This window comes from Typopeltis vanoorti, chromosome 1 (assembly GCF_054136105.1).
Source record: "Typopeltis vanoorti isolate ZY-2024b chromosome 1, IOZ_Tvanoo_1.0, whole genome shotgun sequence".
Taxonomy (NCBI): domain Eukaryota; kingdom Metazoa; phylum Arthropoda; class Arachnida; order Uropygi; family Thelyphonidae; genus Typopeltis; species Typopeltis vanoorti.
This window is the reverse complement of record NC_143549.1, coordinates 159,319,677-159,337,024: the sequence shown is the minus strand read 5'-3', so window position 1 is coordinate 159,337,024 and position 17,348 is coordinate 159,319,677. Positions and strand designations below refer to the sequence as shown.

The 17,348-nt window shown below is 36.8% G+C and overlaps 1 protein-coding gene across 1 annotated transcript in view; it reads left to right on the top strand.

The window, feature by feature from the left end:
- LOC150110581 (uncharacterized) overlaps nt 1-17,348 on the top strand; it is an 851,360-nt gene that overhangs the window by 481,967 nt on the left and 352,045 nt on the right. The gene's annotated exons all lie outside the window — the stretch shown is intronic.

Genomic DNA, 17,348 nt, shown 5'->3' with positions numbered 1-17,348 from the left:
GTATCCGGCTTTAAAATAATGAGGGATTGATTATCCCCTTAACTTAAAAACAGTAATATATTGTAATTTTACAGTAATCTGTTTTATTATTTTCTCCGCATTCGGGAAAAAATTTTGCATAACCTTATATTTCTTCTGGCTTTGCTAATTGACATACTTCGAGGAGGAAGTATGTTAAGTTAACAAAGGCATATACCACTCAACTGTTGTGGTTCAGATCGATTCAGCTTAATTAGCGTGCATAAACATGAAAAAAAAAAGTCTTAAATATATGAAAAGCAAAAAGAGAACAAAAAAACAAGGTTTAGCATATCACGCCACGAAAGAAAACGCTTCGTGCATTGGCAAGTCATAATTATTCCATACATCTTCTGCAATGATTTAAAACAGGTAAGAAACTTCTTAACTGTTTTACACATTGTAACAAAATAATTCAATTATCCTAGATAATATCTGGTCAGCAAGCACCAAGTATTTTAGCAATAAACCAATGCAGCATGGATACCAATAATCAACCTTCATACATACGCTATCTGATCAAAAACATCCGGACACCTACTAATCAAAACTTTGACTCTAATATGAAAGTCATTAATATGGAATCAGTTCCACGCTTCTATAATAGCCTTCAGTTTTCTGGGAAGGATTTCCACGAGAATTCGGTATGTTTCTGCAGCGATTCGCTTCCATTCTTTCAGAAACGCATTAGTGAGATCATTCACGAATGTCGAGCGATTCGGCCTGGCATGCATAAGGTGTTTCATTTCTTCTCGCACTTGCTCGATGGGGCTGAAATCAGAACTTTGTGCAAGCTAATCAAGCCCTTCATCATCCATTCCATAAAACCATCCCTGCACAGACCTCGCTTTGAGGATGGGGACATTGTTTTCACATAACTGTCGCATAAGGTTATAAGCAGGAAATTGCATATAATATCATTATAGGTCGCAGCATTAAGAATCCTCATTCTAGAAATAGAAGACCCGACTGGAGCAATGTAAACCTCCCATACATGATGCTTCCTCCTCCAAATTTAACAGTTGGCACAACACATTCGTTCAGGTAGCGTTCTCCTGGTATCGGCAAACCTAGACTCGTCCTCCCGGCTGCCAGATGGTCAATTATGATTCATCTCCAGAGCTCTACTGCCATTCTACTGCTGCAGAATACAGTAGTGACGAGCGTTTTGATAGTGTCAGGTCGAAAGTCACTGAGCTCTTCAGCAATGTTCAGATAATGTTTGTTTATGAGACTGCATAGACAAACCAACTACCTGTATAAGCCATGGTTGTTATTTATATATACTGTATAGCCATATCCACTACTAAGAATGGCTCTCTGGATATTTTTGATGAGATAGCTCATAACGGATTTGTAAAAATCGAATACTTTTATTTATCAATCGCAAATACATACCTTGTAACTGTAATTTCAAAACTTGTAGTTTATAAAAGATCAGTATGCTTGTGTGTGTGGGGGAGGGGAATTGAGAACAAAAGAATCTGCTGAGTTTCTTGAATACATGAAGAGTGTTATCTTTTGAGAAAAATAAATGTGCAATGCTATACTGAAAGTAGATGTACTAAAGATGAAGAAGCAGGAGAGAAACTTACTTGGTGAAGTTTAAAGATGTAAAGGAAAGAAGTATGATGGATCCACGTCATGTAAGCAGAGCGTGCTGAAATACTTTAAGAACAGAGTATATATCTACAATAAAGACTGAAATCAGTTTGCAAGAGAGGGGGGGGGGTAATGGATTGTTAATGATGCATAGGGAAGTCAGAAGTTTGAGACAAATGAAATCTAGAGTATTCATTAATAGTTTTTGGAAATGAGAGATTTATATAATTTATAAGACATATATATATATATATATATATATATATATATATATATATATATATATATATATATATATATATATATATATTCAGTGTTCAGTATTGTTCAGGTAATGTGCAGACAAGAATGTGTTCAAAGTGACGTAAGAAATTAAGCTTTCATTCCTATGAGAAAGATTGTTATCAGTGATGTAGTCACTGAGTTAGAATCAAGTGTTAAAATCATACTCTAGTCGATGAATACTGATAAATAAAAGATTCCACAGTAGTATAAAGAGTGCAAAGACTTAACCTGGAGCAGATATCTCATCAGACCACAATTCCCATAGTTGCAGAAGTACGTCTTAGATTAAAATCAGCTAAAAAATCACAAAAGAAGAAAAAGAAAATTGATGTAGAAAAACTGAAAGACCCGAACATAAATAAAAGTGCCAAGCCACAGCTTAACCTGCGATTACAACAGATTAACATAGAAGAAAATAAAAGTGTGGAATCTCTTTGGAATAGATTAAAGAATGCCATCGTAACAACAAGTATTGAAGAAGTAGGTTATGTGAATAATATAAAACAACAGGAATGGATGACAGATGAGATTCTTTCTCTTATTGATACAAGAAGAATGTACAAAAAAAAGTCCTAGCCAGGTATACAGGAACCCATAACATCATCAAGAAAAAAATAAAAGAAGCCAAGGAAAATTGGATGAAAAATTTATGTACTGAAATTGAACTGCTTCAGAAGAAACATGATAATTTCAATCTGTATAAGAAAATCAACGAAATTTCCGGAAAACTGAGGAAAAAGCAAATAGTGTCTCTAAGAGACGAAAATGGAATAATAGTTCTAGAAGAAGAGAATAAAGCACAGATTTGGATAAAATATGTAACAGAACTTTTCAATGATACTAGACAGAAGCCTATAAATATAAAAGATAACATTCAAGGACCAGCAATCATGAAATGCGAAATAGAGAATGCTATACGAACAAGTAAAACAGGAAAGGCCAGTGGACCAGATGGTGTGCAAACAGAATTTTTAAAATTAATAGAACCAGATAACATCAAACTTCTTGAAAAACTATTTAATAAAATATATGAAAGTGATGAATTTCCATCAGATTGGCTCAAATCTACATTTATCACTGTCCCAAAGAAACCCGAAGCGAATTCTTGTGGTGACTTCCGACTTATTAGTCTATTGAGCCAAACATTAAAAATATTTTTGAAAGTAATTCAGAATCGCATTTATAGAAAAAGTGAAGAAACTCTAAGTGAAACACAATTCGGCTTTCGGAATGGTTTTGGTACTAGAGAGGCCCTTTTCTGCACCCAAATATTGATACAAAAATGCATAGAAAAACAGAAATCTGTCTTTATGTGTTTCATAGATTTTGAAAAAGCATTCGCCAAAGTCAGACACACAATAACTTAATAGAAGTCCTTCAACAAATAAGGCTAGACGAACAAGACAAGACTAATAACAAATCTGTATTGGAATCAGTCAGCTACCGTTCAATTAGACAACATTACCACCAGTGATATTAACATCAAAAGAGGAGTGAGACAAGGATGTGTGCTCTCACCACTCCTGTTCAACATATATGCAGAGGTAATCTTTAAAAAAGCATTGGAAGAATGTCCAGAGGGAATCACAATAAATGGAAAGATTGTTAACAATCTACGATATGCAGATGACACCGTGCTAATTGCAGATAATATTATGGATCTCCAAAAACTCATTGACAGAGTATACATAGAAAGCCAAAGAATGGGAATAAATATAAACATCAACAAGACAAAATACATGATCATCAGCAAACATCCAATGAAACTGACACTCAATGGGAAAAAATATTGATCAAGTGTCAAGATATAAATATCTTGGTTGCTCGCTTAATGAACGGTGGGATCCAGAAATAGATATAAAGACAAGGATTGAAGTTGCATGGCAGTCCTTCATAAAAATGAGAACACTATTCTGCAATAAAGACGTAAACATGGAAGTCAGATGCCGAATGCTGAAATGCTACGTGTGGTCTATTCTGCTCTATGGAGTTGAAACACGGACATTGAAGGCAACAATCATCAAGAAAATCGAAGCCTTTGAGATATGGCTATACAGAATAATGCTAAAGATATCATGGACAGAAAAAATTACCAATGAAGATGTTTTAAAATCCATTGGCAAAGCTAAACATCTTGTACAAATAATCAAGAAACGAAAAACATCATATCTTGGCCACATCATGAGAAACAGCAAATACCAACTTCTACAAACTATTTTGGTAGGAAGAATTGATGGCAAAGGAACTAGAGGAAGAAAGAGAATATCATGGTTTGACAACATCAAGACGTGGACAGGAAAGAGCAGTGCACAACTGCTCAGATTAGCACAAGAGCGCAGTTTGTTCGCCAAGATGATCGCTGACCTTCGACAGAAGATAGCACAATAAGAAGTCGATGAATATATGAACAGAAAAAGGATTGATCATAGGGAAAATGTAAGAGAAATGGTTATGCAGATCTGCTTTAGATCTGGACATGCAATAGATCCTAGTAGGCACCCGAATAGAAATCACGAAGCTCATAACTGAAGAAATTAAGAAAGTTTTGATCATATTTAGTGTTATAGAAGAACTAATACGTTCCTTGACAAAGTATTGTGATAAAAACATAAATTTTAGAGTGTGATTATTAGATCTGCTTATGCTTGTGGAGTGAGTCACCAAACACTTTGGTAATCATTATGGGTAACTTAAATTATCAAAACATTGATTGGACAGTGATAAAAATTCATGATAAGAATGAAGAAGAATTTATTGAGCTGTTGAGAGATAACTTTCTCAAGCAGCATGTGAAACAAGAAACTCGAGGTCAAATGGAGGTTTGATCACGGCATCAAAAGGGATCACTCTCACCACTTTGATGAGAGTGATCATTCCGTAGAGACTCAGAAGTATCCAATTATACGAAACTTTCAATCGGGATACTAGGTTCCTAAGCTGGAAATTATGACAAATTCAGGAGAATACCATCTTTGGTCCCATGGTTATCATTTACTCAACGGAAAAGATATCGGCAAATTGACTTAAATGAGGCAGTATCTGAATGTGTTTCTAGAATACGAAGAACAAATAGTGGGAGTGAAATGGATGAGCAGTCTTATTAAGCAAGAGATTCATAATAATAAGAAGATGATGTTGAAGAAAATTCGTGAGAATATGAGTGAGAGGATTTATGAAATATGAAAAATGCAGACAAGACGAGAAAACTTATGATTATTGTATGGAAAGCTAAATGGGACTGCAAACGGAAATTGGCTCTTCAGACCAAAGGCAATCAAAGAATTTCAACATTATAGTGGGAAAATATCTTTAATGAATGCAGATGGTACCCTTCTGTCAGAAGTGGATGAATTTTTTCAAACAATGGTGCACAGTGCTACCACTACATTGGATAAACAGATAGTGGTGCATGAGAATGAGGTTCAACAGTTGTACAAAACCTGGATATGAATTCAGCAATCGGGGCAGATGGAATATCAGCAGGTATACTAAAGGAATGTTTAGTGTCTATTTGGCTAGGCTTTGACATGTTTGCATATCTTGAGTCGCAGATTGGGAAAGATTCCACAGGAATGAAAGAATGTATGATAGTTCCACTGTATAAGGGTGGTGCAAAACGTCGATGTATCTAAACAACGGACCTATCAGTATATCTGGAGTGGTGGTGAAAATATTAGAGAAGTTGGTAAGAACTCGCATATAGAAATGGATTGACAGACAAACTACTCTCTAAATCCAAGTTTGCTCAGTCACATTCTGCTTCGAATAGTTATCTTACAGTAAATACATGAATCCCATGTCATGCCATGCAATCTTCCTTCTTCCAAGTTATATCTCCAAAGTTGAAGTCCCCCATAATAATTAATCGACTTGCACTCATTGTGCTAATGCTCTTCCACATATTCCATGGCAGTCTCTGTCCTATCACAGCATCCAGTTTTGCATTTTGTCATATTAGCCTGAATCTCCCAAAATACTGCCATCTTCCTGCCTGACTCCTACTCCTAAATAATAATAATAATAATAATAATAATAATAAACTAACGCTTTTCATTCCCTTATAAGGAGTAGGCGAAGCTTTTAAACCCTATCTAGTTTTTGGAGATTGAGTAGGTAGTCCAATCTCCACCCGTAACTAACCAGAGATAGCTTCCCAATGTCTATCACTAATTATAGGCAGACATCGATGAAGAGACCGGAAAGCAAGTGCTGCCATCACTTGGTACCTAACTCTAACAGGATACATTACTGTCTGAAATAATGTGGGTTCTACGGTCGATTTTCTTGAGTTTACAGGATGAAAAACCAGTTTCCTGTAGAAAAAAACCTGCTTGCCCGTGCCGGAGATCAACTAACTCGGGAACTGGTCTAAGAAAGGCTTAGAAAAAGTTCTTCCAGTTGGTGACTAGACTCAAACTATAAGTCTATCTTTGTGCAGCCTAGCTCAGAAGATACAAGCCCCACTTCCACTGAGCTACCAGACTTCTATTCTTGTTGGTTCCAATTCTTCTGCTATCATCAGCAGTGTTTCATTCCCAGTCCTTTCTACTGTTCTCCATAAGAATACTAAATCCATTGCATTCTATTCCTGTAACTACATCATCTGTTATTACTTCTAGCATTAGTATAAAGAAATTGTGGCATCACCTTAGGCCCCAACCACCTTTCATCCTGCATTGGGTACCCCCATTTGACATTGCTGCCTCAGAGACTACATTCCACATTTTTGCTCATTCACATACATTTGTTTCATGAGTACTTTCATGCATATGCTCCTCTGCATCTACCCTAATTTCTTTAGTTTTCCTGACTTTTAGCTTCCAATACTCTTAGTGAATAAAGCTCTCTCTGGAAACCAACTCTGAATCCATTTAAGTGCAGTCCATTAGTATTGTACAAATCTTTCCGTCCATCAATTGCTCCCTTCGATTGGAATAGAACTAAGTTCGATTGTCTCGTCGTGATGGGAGGAATATTTATATGGACTTTTTCAATCGAAGGTGAGTTAGCCGATCTCATATGGAGGTAGCAGGTTTTTTCTCCTGGAAACTTGGGTTTTTCATCTCGCATACAGAAAAAGCGGCCCTTCTGAACATGCAATTTACAGACAAAAAATACTAGTTGTGGTTGTGGTCATGGGTAGTGGATGGCATTGATGGAGATGAATTGTGGTAGATGTTCGGTGTAGTGGTGGAGAGGGTTGCATAGTAGTCGTCCTCTCGCGATGAGTCTTCGGACTCCTTGGAGGTGTCACGAATAATAATCAGGTAACGCCTTTTTATTCCCGTATACGGGGAGTAGGCGAGGCCATTTAGCCCTATCTAACTTTTGGAGAATGAGTGGGCAGTTCAATCTCCACTGGTACCAATCAGAGATAGATGGCCCAAGGCTATCACTAATTAAGTGGTACACAGTGAAGAGAGATGGCTCAAATGTGCCGCCATCTCGTGGTCACTAACCCTAACACAATATATTTAATGTCTGAAATAATGTGGGTTCTACGGTCGATTTTCTTGAGTTTACAGGACGAAAAACCCGAGTTTCCAGGAGGAAAAACCTGCTTGCCCGTGCCAGAGATCGACTAACTCGGGAACCGGTCAAAAAAAGGCTTAGAAAAATTTCCTCTACTCGCCGACTAGACTCGAAACCAAGTCTTCCTTCGTGCGGCCAAGCGCCGTGGTATGCAAACGCCACATCTACTGAGCTACATAGGCTCTAATAATAATCAAACTGAGGGCATAGGTCTACAAACCCTACATCATTCCTTCTGCACAACTGCATATAAAGAAAAGAAATTATTAAATATAAACAAAGACAAAAAAATAATAATAAAAATAATTACCAAAAAGCCAGTACAAATGGAACATCAAGAAATTGATATAGTAACCTCCTATGTTTACCTAGGACAATCACAGCAGACTGTGACTGTAAAGAAGAAATTATACGTAAAATTCAGTTTGATTGGAGAACCTTTAGAAAACACCTGAAGCACTCAAAGGAAGCATCCCAATCTGCCTAAAAGAAAATATTCCACCATTGTATACATCAGGTAACGACATATGTATGTTATGACAACCAGTGCTGCGGCATTGGTAGGAGGCACCCTTGTGCAAGACCTTTTTCAACATCCCCATAAAATAAGTGTCCATGAAAAATTTTTGCGAAAAATTTTACTTTGTTAAAAGTACCAAAACAATTTATACGCATACATAAAAATAAATTTTATTTAACAGTAGTAGAACATTGTAATCACTGAAATTCATTAATAAGGAATTTTTAATAATAAAAATTTTCAAAAATGTTTATTCCTTAATATATAAATACAACAGAATATATATATATATATAAGTTTCATTAAAACTTAATATTTTATCTCAGTTTAAAGTCATTAAATATTTATTCTTTAAAAAAAATATATATACATATATATTATTAAAAGGTTTTAATAACTGATACCGAGAGATAAAGAGATGACATGGTATATTATTTGAAAAGATACTACTAGTTTACTAGTTTCGTTGAATTGATCAACATCTTCAGGTATCACAATCAAAGAAGTATATAAAAAATTACTGACTTAAAATTTCATTAAATAAGAAGAGCGTTAAAAGTTGTCCAGCAAAATAAATAATAATTTCTGAAATTTTCCTTTAACACTTTCATTGCCAAGCTGAAAATTGGAATATCGTGTGGTAGCCAAATTTTTTTTATTTTTTTTTATTTAGTTAGCGATGTCCACGCGATAACGCGTGATCGGCCGTTTGGTGAGGGTTCGCATCGCGCGATATCGCGTGTTTGGCAATGAACATGTTAAACTTATTTTTTAACTCCTTAACTGACTATTATATTTAAGGTGAATGGCCAAAGACTGACTATTTTTTTTTATTACAGAATTTGATTTTTCAGATGTTCTGAATAATAAATATGCTTACATTTTAGGTATTTTTTGAAAATTAACATGTAGAGATATTAGCCACTGATTGATTTCTCAGTTATATTTATTTAATATATTTTACAATCTGGTAATTGTTTAATAATTAAGAAATTTCTAGGATATTAAAATTATTTATTAAAGAAATTAGTAAAAGGACCCCATCCCCAATGTCTTCCAACCAGAACAAGAACAAATATATAAATAAATCTCTTATTGAAAATTATTTATTTTCTAGACGTCTACCCAACATAACATACAAATCTTTCGTTTTCAAAATGAGACAATTAACTAAAATGAAACAATTTAACTGATTTTCAAACTTAGCAAAAATATAATAGATGTAGAAAGTACTTGCAAGAGTTGCCTGTCTTGCACTACGAGCAGGCGCGAACTTGACATACTTGTCTGTTTGCTAACTTGGGAAAAAGGATTAAAACCTAGCTTAGAAAATTGCTTAGTATCTTTAATATATAATAGATGTACTTACTTTACGTGAATAATAATCCAAATTCACAAAAAATTTACTAAACAACAACAACTTGTTTGCAGAGACAAACAAGTTGTTGTTCCTCTGTATCGAGCCTTGATAAGACCCCATCTGGACTACTGTGCCCAGTTATGGGCACCAGGGTTTCTTCGTGATGGGGAGGAAGTGGAGAGGATCCGGAGACGAGTGACCAAGATGATAGAAGGAATGAACCTTATAAGAATAGGTTGAAGATTTGTGGGTTGCAGAGATTGGACGATAGGCGAAGGAGGGGTGATGTGATTGAGACATTCAAATTACTGAAGGGTTTCTATAAGATTGATCCAGAAGATATTTTTGAAAATATGACTGGTGATGGGAGGACTAGGGGCCATGCATGGAAGCTGGGCAAGAGCGTGGTTGACAAGGGAGTTAGAGCTAGGTTTTTTACTTGGAGAGCAGTGAATGAGTGGAATAAGCTTCCAGAGTCTGTTGTGGGTGCTACGACCGTGAATGAGTTCAAGACAAGGTATGATAGATACTGTTTCAATGTCGAATAGTTGTTCTTGACATGATGTTAGGGCCTCCCTCGATGAGTCTGTCGACTCCTTGGAGTTTCCGGGAACAACAACAACAACAACAACAACAATAATAATAATAATAATAATAATAATAATAATAAATATATCTTATAAAACAAAAGGCAACTGCACAGTAACACTGTTACTGTAACGCACAAAATGAAATGATGCAAAAATACACCAAAGAGGTATCAAGAAAGGGCCAATTGCAGTATGTGTAAACAAACTTAGATCATCTAAAGAGTTTTATAGCTCACAAATAACCTAAGTTTATTAATTTAATTCGAGCCGCGTCAGCCTGACGCGCTGATAATATAATTTAATATATATATATAGATAAATAGATAAATAGACTATAGAAGTTTATGAAATTCACATCGTATGATACGGGAGGATTGATTCAATCCAATACCTATGGAGGATAATGGATGGCAATGCTGTAGCCAATGAAGTTCTAACTGAGGCTCGGCTATTGCTGTTACCCTCCTGCCATGATCACAGCTTCAATAGCTCAATCGTATGATACTTTATAGGTTGTTTCCTTAAGTATCTAATAAGTGGGTTCTAAAATGTTTAGTTTTAGTATGTATGACTATAATTTTTTTATTCATAAAATATAATAATCACATATTTAACTGTCAATGGGAAATGGCGCCTTTTTTATTTGGTAAACTAAACGGTGTTTTTTTTTGTAAAATATCTTGTTGCTGTAATACGGCTGAACGAGCGCCCTTATTAACCAGCGCCGTGAGGCAGGCTGCCTCTATGCTACATCCTGTCGACAGTACTGGGCAAAGCACAGCGTACTAATGAATTCACGGTCGTCTTAAACTAACAATTTCCACTAAAAATATAATAAACAATCGAGAATATTTATAAAATTTTCGCTGAGTCGATGCATACTCTGCAAAATAAAATCTGTGGTAATATTGATAGCATTTCACTTCAAACAAATTATAATAAAACTGGTGATGTATCAAGTTAAAAATATTGTTAGATTATTAAGAATTCATAATAATTTGACTCATTTAAAATTTCATTTTTATTGCATTAACTATAATTTGTAATTGTGTAATTTATATAGTATGATATAATTCAAGAATAAGAAACTCTATATATTTTTTATATTATTTCCCGTGGTGAAATGGCACCCGTATCTTCAAGCACCCTTGTGCGACGCACAATCTGCACAGCCACACAGCGTGGCCCTGATGACAACTCCAGTCATGATACATGGATTTTGACTAAGAAAATTGACCAGCAAGTTGATGATTACCGAGAGGAAAATGGAAATAACCGGAGGGATTAGCTATATATATTTTATGACTGTATGTTTACACGTGTGTGTTCACAGGGCCGGTTTGCCTGTTCTGAAGGACGAAAACCCCGAGTTTCCAGGTTAAAGAATTCTCTACCTCCATAGGAAACTGGCTAACTCACCTTAAGCCGAAAGAGACCAGATAAAGGTTCCTCACGTCATGGACAGGAATTGAACCCAGGTCTTTCCAACCAAAGTGCTTCGGCTATACCGACTAAGCCATCAGGGTCTCATAACAGTCCTTAAAAGATCCAAATGGTAATGGGGAGTTCATAATGCAAGAAGTAACACTTCTTGTATTAGGCCTAGTGGCCTGTTATGGTTACGTATTAGGCTTTGTGACCTATTACGATTTGAAACCAGAAATCCAACTGAATAGGTCAGTCAATCCCATTCCAGGAGTGTTCTATGTCTGTAGATGCATGTGTTCACAGGGCGGGTTTGCCTGTTCTGGGGGACGAAAAACCCAACTTCCGAGCTATGGAGGCTCAGAAGTCACACTTGAAAATGATAAATATATCAGAATGGTATCCTAGAGATGGTAAAAGAGCTACCAGAAGACCAAAGAAATGGAGAGAGGATGACATTAAAGAATTCACTGGAACTTAATGGCATAGAAATGCTCAGGATAGAACTGAATGGAGAATGGAAATGTGAGAGAGGCCTATGTCCAGCAGCAGGCAGAAAATGGCTGCTGCTTCTGCTGATGATGAAAAAAATAGATAAATACATAAATAAATTATAGAAATATATTTAGTAACTGGCTTATGTTTCTCTGGATATCAAACTGGCATCCTCAGAGCTCAACTTCTTGTCAGATGATGATGAGTGTTAGGAAATAATTCAATTGAAATAGACAAAAAAGACCTAAATTTATAATATAATTGGTGCTCTCAACTGACAAAAAGAGTGTTTAAGTCTTTTTACAAATTTAGCCCACCAAATTTAACCCAGTGTTTGGGTTAAATTTGATCTTAAGATGATATCTTCCAAATGTTTGTCAGATTAATACATAATAATAATTATTACTACAGCTATACCTGTTAAGGTTAGGCAAGAGTTTCGTAGCCAACTCTGTAAATAGTCTCTCTGATGTGTAATGACACACTGGTTTTCTTCCATTTGATCCTTTGGGAAGCAGGTGTCTAAAACTTGACCTGCCTTGCATTAATGATAATGACTGTATTTCTTCTATTCTCTGAGTCGGGTGATAATCGATCTTCCTGTTTGTCCATAGAAGTCGATAGAAATATCGATTTCTATATCGATATCGATATAGAAATATCGATATCCGACTTTGTTGCTCCCGGAACGGGGAATGAATGTAGGAAGACAAGTAGTGTGATAGGAGAGAATGAAAAAAAGATAAATATGAATGAGAAAATAATAGTTGATAGTGTGGAAGGTGTGAGTGACTGTGAAAGTTTAGGAGATGGTTTTGTTTGGGAGAGTGAATTTAGATTAAGAGTGACTGACCTGCAGAGAGAGATAGATGAGTTGAAAGAGGAGGTGGAATGTCTTGTGAATGAGAGCAGAAGTATGAAAGATAAGATTAGGAGAATGGAAGAGATAAATGCAAGGAGAATCAGAGTAGGAGAGAGAGAGAATTTAGGGAGTATGAGTGAGAGGTATGGGGGTGCTAGAAGAGGAGAGGATGGAAACAGTAGGAGAGACAGAATGAGAGAGAGATATGGAAGTGCTAGAAGAGGAGAGAATGGAAACAGTAGGAGAGATGGAATGAGAGAGATGTATGGGAGTGCTAGAAGAGGAGAGAATGGAAACAGTAGGAGAGAGAGGTATGGGAATGCTAGAAGAGAGAATAGCAGTAGAGGAGAGGGAATGAGAGAGACCTATGGGAATGAAAGAAGAGGAGAGAATGGAAACAATAGGAGAGAGGGAATGGTAAGAGGTATAATGTATGGTGACTCAATGATTCGTGGTGTTCAAGATAGGATGCGTGATGAGTGTTTGCCAGGAGGAACAATAGAAAGGGAGGCTATGGCAATTAAGAGAGGTGATAGGGTGGATGAGATGATTGTGATGGTAGGAACGAATGACTTGAGTGGTAATGTAAGTCGAGCAGCGAGAGATGTGAGGTTTTTGCATGAGACTGTACGGAAGAAGACAGAGAGAGGAAAAATAGTGTGTGTGTGTTGTCTAGGTATGATAATGATGAGCTGAGCAGAAGAGCGTGATATTGAATGGCATAATAGCAAGAATGTGTGACAAGAGAGGACTGGTATATGTGGATGCTTGGAGTGCGTTTGAGGAAAGAGAGGAATTGTATACGAGAGACTGTTTACATTTGAATGAGGAAGGATGTAGGCATCTGGAGAGATTGCTGTTCTGAACAAGTCAGTGTGTCCCAGGGAGGATGATAGGAATCGAGTGACTGATGCAGAGGACATAGTGGAATTGTTCAATGACCACTTTATTGGAGTATTTCATCCTGGAGTCAATTTTAATGCTAGAGGGATAGGGCAGGTTCAAGGTTTAGAGGTACAGGAGGACAGTGTGTTTCAGACACTGAGAACTCTTGATGTCAATAAAGCTTTGGGACCGGATGGTATTTCACCACGAGTTTTGAGAGAATGTACTAGGGAACTGACAGTGCCTTTAACCTGGCTTTTCAATGAAAGTCTGGCTTTGGCAAAGGTGCCCAGGGAATGGAAGGAAGGTAAGATAGTGCCATTGCATAAGGGTGGTAACAGACTGGAAGTGTCTAATTATAGACCAGTCTGTGTGTCATCAGTAGTTGTTAAGATCTGGGAGAAAGTAGTGAGGAACCATATACAGCACTGGGCAGATGAGGGTAATGTTATCTGTGAGAGTCAACATGGATTTGGGAAAGGGCGCTCTTGTTTTAGCAATATGCTAGCCTTTTATAATAAAGTTATGAGAACATTAGATGAGGGAAAGGCATATACTGTAATTTTCTTAGACTTAGCAAAGGCATTTGACAGGGTGCCACATGATAAGCTGATATTTAAGTTGCAACACATGGGTCTGGATATCAGATTGGTCAACTGGATTCAGGATTGGCTGTATGATAGGTATCAGAGAGTTGTGTATGGTGGAGCAGTTTCAAGGAGACAGAAGATTAAAAGTGGGGTCCCACAGGGCTCAGTACTAGGACCTATATTGTTTAACCTTTATATCAATGACATTGCCAGTGGATTGCAAGGGGATATTCAGTTGTTTGCGGATGATGCGAAGCTGGGAAGGATTATTAGTAATAGTGCAGATGTGGTAGCCCTGCAAGAGGATTTGAATAAGCTAGATAGATGGGCAAATGAATGGGGGGTGTCAATTTAATGCAGCAAAATGTAAGGTCTTGAGGTTTGGGAAACATCGATGGGATGCTGCATACTCTATGGGAGGAGTTATACTGGGGGAAGTTGGGGAGACAAGAGATCTGGGGTTGATGATTGATAGAAACTTGAAGTTTAGGGGACATATTGCAAAGGTGGTGAAGGTAACACAGAGGACTGCTGCAATTATGAGACGGACACTGACCTGCAGAGATAAGAGAGTTATCATTCCGTTGTATAAGTCTCTGATCAGACCATACTTGGATTATTGTTCTCAGATTTGGTCCCCAGGATTTGAAGGGGATAAATTAACTGTGGAAAAGATACAAAGACGGATGACAAAGATGGTCTCAGGACTGTACAAGAATAGTTATGAGAATCGGCTGAGGGAATGTGGACTGCAGAGTTTGGTGGATAGGAGAAGTAGAGGTGATATGATTGAGACTTTTAAACTGTTGAGAGGTGGTTACAGGGTTGACACTGGGGAGTTCTTTCACTTGGTTAAACAGTTGGAAAGAGTGATGACAAGAGGCCATCCCTGGAAGTTACGAAAGGAAACTGTGAGCAAGAGGGTGAGGAGTGGTTTCTTTGCATGGAGGGTGGTTGAGCCGTGGAATGCATTGCCTGATAGAGTGGTGAGGGTTAGAACGGTCAATGAGTTTAAGGAGGGGTATGATAGACTTTGTGTTTCTTAGGGGGGAACCTCCCCTCGATGAGTCTTGACAGACTTTATGTTCTTAGGAAGGACCTCCCACGATGAGTCTTTTGACTCCATGGAGGCCTGAATAATAATAATAATAATAATAATAGAAGTCACTTTATACACTCCATGATGTGATACAGCATGGAGTTTGTTGTTTCGTGGGTGGATTAAAGTTGCTAATGCACTCTCCAAAGGACAAACTCCCTCCTCTATTGCATCATAATTGTAATTTGAACAGGTGTGAAGGTTATATTTTTTTAGTACTGCATCTGTCTTTTCAACTGCATCTCAGATATGTGCGAATAAGAACAGGAATGCTTTGTGACAAAGCCTTTGTATTGTAATAGCATTGTCACTCATGCATCGTAAGAAGTAGTTGGGCTCTGATAGATGCCGGTTTGCCATCCATAAAAATATAAATCAGTTAATAAGTATTTTTATGATTTACTGTTCTGGTGTTGTAATGTGTTATTTGCCAACCCAGATATACAGGTTGGCATATAATTTGTAGCCATAGCCTTATCACCACTTTTATGCAGTGGAACAATTTTACGTTCTTTCCACTCCCTTGGGAGTTGTGCTGTTGTAAAACTTATTAAACATGCCAAGGCATGCCAATGCTACTGTCAATTCTCTGGAATATTCCCTTAAGGCATGTGATGATACGTCATCAAATCCTATCTCTTGACATCGAGATTATTTATTTTCTGAAATACTACCTGCTCACCCAAATTAAGCTGTCCTTTCCTAAGTCCTCTACACTTAAGTTTCATCTTGATTCCATCCTGATGAGGATGAAACACCCTCATAAATTGATCACTGAATATCTCAACAATGTCTTCTGCAGCAGTTACCATTCTACCATTTTCATCCATTAACATCATACTGCATCAATCATTCTTCCTTCTACTTACCAGATATCAAAAAACTTTCTACAGATTTTCGGCACCTGATTTGCTAATTTCAGCTCATACTGCACTTTTCTTTTCCTTACTAACTGAGTCACTCTTTATACTCTTCGTGTAACTTATTATTACCATTATCATCTTGTACTGCCTCCAATGTACCTTCTTCTTCCAGATTTTATGCTTATGATAATACTTAATAATACTTATTAACTGATTCATTCATTTATAGCTACCTTATTCAGCTTTTGGCCTTAGAAATACATTCACACATTGATGCCATTATGTATTTCTTTGTCAGTTCTCAAGCAGCATTTATTTCCTTATCACTCAAGTCCTTATTCTATGCCATAACTCTAAGCTGTCTGCTCTGCTTGTTATAATCCTTAGCTTTGTACTTCCACATATATTCTTTCCTCACAGAAGTCTGCATATGGCTAGCTACAATCCTGGTGATTGCTTCATGGTCACTCTCAGAAACTGGAGGAAAATGGAAATCTCACTCACATCCTATGATGAAATGATCAGATCTGAAGCTGTTGATCCTTGCCCTCCTTTGCATGCTGCCTGAGATAGTTATCTCTCAAGGACTCGAGAAATTCATCCTCCTTATTCCCAATGCTATCTCTTCATTCTAATCTATATTGTCATAATGAAAATCACCCATAATAAATACACTTCTTTTGTTCACTAATCCAAGTTGTCTATACATTTCTTCATCACCACCTCTACATTCCCTGTCCTATAGCAGTATCCAACTAAATGTGTCTTCCTGTCAAGGTAAAACATTTTGTATTTATGAATTTTGTGAACATGAAGTACTTTGAAGATATGTGTATGAAAGACTGTGAAGGGGAATAATGAATAAATCCCAAGTGTGATGTCACTTAAAGATGACCCCTAAACAGAAGATTCATTTTTTGTCCAGAAAGATGTTTTTCATTCTCAAAGCAGGCAAACTGTCCAGAATGATACACTTAGTGAATAAACGTAATGGACAGGTATCATAACCTTAGCTGCTTCAGTTATCATTTCAAAACACATTCTCAAAGGAGGAGGAGAATTCTAACTTTGAGCAACAGTAGTCCTATGTGATAACAGAAATGAATTTCAAATTTCTCAGAAAACATTAAAATAATGCAGATAAGGTTACTATTGTATTAGTAAGCTTCTTTCATTTTTTTCTTCATTTCATTAAAGAAAACAAAATAGGCTCATCAATATG